This window comes from Procambarus clarkii, chromosome 7 (genome assembly GCF_040958095.1).
Source record: "Procambarus clarkii isolate CNS0578487 chromosome 7, FALCON_Pclarkii_2.0, whole genome shotgun sequence".
In the NCBI taxonomy this organism is placed as follows: Eukaryota; Metazoa; Arthropoda; class Malacostraca; order Decapoda; family Cambaridae; genus Procambarus; species Procambarus clarkii.
Window position 1 is genome coordinate 33451739 of NC_091156.1, and position 2911 is coordinate 33454649.

Genomic DNA, 2911 nt, shown 5'->3' on the forward strand with positions numbered 1-2911 from the left:
ATTGTTTTCAAATTGAAGTCCCTCAGTACCAACAATTGCGACTTATCTCTATCTGCTCTTACTACAATCTCTCATAACCATTATGAGGCCCTCTTGTTTGTCATTTAGTTCCTCCTTTGTTCATGTGTTGCTTGCTGGTGGGCTGTAGGCATTTATGATTATCAGTTTATCATCCTGAGTTCAGACCTGCAATGCCAATATGTCAACTTCTCTAGGGTTTTTGATTATTAACTCCCTTATTATCAGGTGTTCTTTCACCAGCACTGCCACCCCCCCCCCCCCTCCTAATTTCCTGTCACGTCTCCAAACTGAGTGGCCCCTTGTAAATACGACCTCATATAAAATATTTTCCTCAAGTTTCGTCTCTGTTAGTGCGACAATATCTGTGACCTTGAGCTGAAAGTAATCTTTTAGTTCCAGTATTTTTATCCCAATCCATTTATGTTGGTATATACAATTTTCAGGAATATGTTCCCTTTCCCTTTGTCCTTTACGTTCCTTTCCTCTAATGATTTGGTTGCTTGGTTTTTATATACCATTTCACTACCTTTCCAGTCCCTAAAGCTTTGTAAAAATAAGTAGTTTTTTCTTCTTCATTTCTATTCCTATTTAGACGTTTTACTTCATCGAGATTTGTTTTCAGCTTTTCTTTGCTTTCCTTTGAAAGGTTTTCACTTATTAACCAAAGTTTACCAACCTCATCTCTCCAATTTCCTGGCATTTCTAAGCACTTCCGTCATTTGTTTCACTCCATTGAATGTCACCCTTAAGGGGGGGAGGGTGTTCTTGTTCTCATATTTTCCTATCCTAAAATCAATGAATTTTCCGTTGAATTGAGGCCTTCTCCTAAACCTAGTATTTTCTTTATGATTTTCATTTCTTTTGCTGTTTTGCCCACCCTAGATGATATTTCCTTTTCTAAACACCCAAAAATTATTATGGACTTGCTTCTATCTGCAGTGTTTTGTACTAGTTTACTGTTGGTAACTAGCTATTTCCTAATTGCTTGCCAAACGTCTGCTTCTTGTTGGCCATTTCTGCTTTTGACTTCCAGAAACACTTCCGTTATCGTGCCTTTCTCTTTTACAGTTTGCGCATATGTCACCTTAATTTCCTTCTTTTAATTTTCTAATTCTTTGTTAACCTTCTCTATGTGAGTTGTAATGAATTTTCTCCTTGCATATTCTTGCCTAACTCTCTGTTGGCCTTCAGGGTTTCTTGGAGTTGTTCACCATATGAGACCATTTTCTTGTTAATTTCGTCAAATTCAACACTCTTCTCTCTACATACCTCATTTTCTTTCTCTAGTTCCTCCTGAATCCGCACCTTGTCTGTTAAGATGGTAGTTTTCTTACCTTGCTCAAGAATACTTTCTTTTAAAGTTAAAAACTCACTACTGAGAGCTCCATTTTCTTCTTCTAATTCAAGTTCTTTATGTGGTAGCGAAGTCAAGGTACTTACAGTCATTGTTTGATTGTTTTTTCCTGTACTGGCATGAAATCTCTGTGTTTAATGGTCCTTCTGTTCATGCTTCGCCATGAATCATTCTATGTAAACATTACACTAATTCCCTGACCTCCTTAGTAAATGTATGTGAATCAATATATATTCAATTGGATGTACATTTGTAAATTCTACCAGAACAGGTAGATTCATAGTATTCTGAGTATATGGTTCAATACGATGGGATATCACAATCCCCATCATCGCTCGGTCAGCATTCAAACATCTCATGATGTCTCTCAGCTATAGTTTGACATATTGCATCCTCTCATGTTTTGAAGGCATGCATTCCTCGATTAGTCCCTGTATTACTATTGTTCTTTTCTTCTGTAGTTCCTTGTCATCATCTCTCTCTGCTTCTGCTGCTGCTGATGATGATATATTGTGCCCACAGCTTTCTCTTTGTCGTTTCTAATTACAATATTGCTCCCTTCATTTTCACATATTCAAGAGGTGCTTTGTAATCTTTCCAATTCGTCCTCTACCTGTTGCAGTCTCGCCTCTCTCTCCCTCCCTCCACAGCTTGCTCGGTATCTTGGTGATTGACTCTACCTCTGCTGCTCCGGTGTCTTGGATTGTCTACCCCCACCCAGGCTGTAACTGATTCTGCGTTAGTTACTCTTTTCTCCATTCTTATCATTGCTTTGCTCCTCGCCCTAGTAACTCTTCCTGTGTCAGTCATTGCAAGACTACCTTAAACAGAAAGTAGGTGAGCGTGTGTGTGCGTGTGAGCGTTTGTGTTTATTTATTATTTGTATTTGCAGAATCGAGCTATTATCTCTTGGACCCAGCATTCTAACCAAATTATATTTTCTTCTATTATGTTTACTACACATATTTCTCTCTAACACATGCACACACACAAACACATCCCAAGGAAGCTGCCCGTAGCAGTTGTCTAACTTCTAGGTACATATTTACTGCTAGGTGAACAGGCGCACCAGGGTTAAATTTGTTTCTGCCTCTGCCGGGCATCAAACCCGGGTCATTAGGACTATGACTCCAGAGCGCTGTTCAATCAGCCGCGAGGTTTGGTGTGTGTGAGCATGCGCACCACAACCTTGCATCACTGAAGTAACTAAAAACTGCCCGAACTACGACCGTGCGTCACTGAGGTAATGAAAAACGGCGTGGACTACAACCGTGCATCACGGAGGTAACTAAAAACGGCTTGGACTACAGCCGTTCATCACTGGAGTAACTAAAAATGGCATGGACTACAACCGTGCATCTCTGCTGTAACTAAAAACGGCCTGGAATACAACCGTGCTTCATTGAGGTAACTAAAAACTACCCGAACTACAACTGTGTATCAATGAGGTAACTACAAACGGCCTGGACTACAACCGTGCATTAATGATGTAACTAAAAAAGGCCTGAACTTTGACCGAGCATCACTGATGTAAAT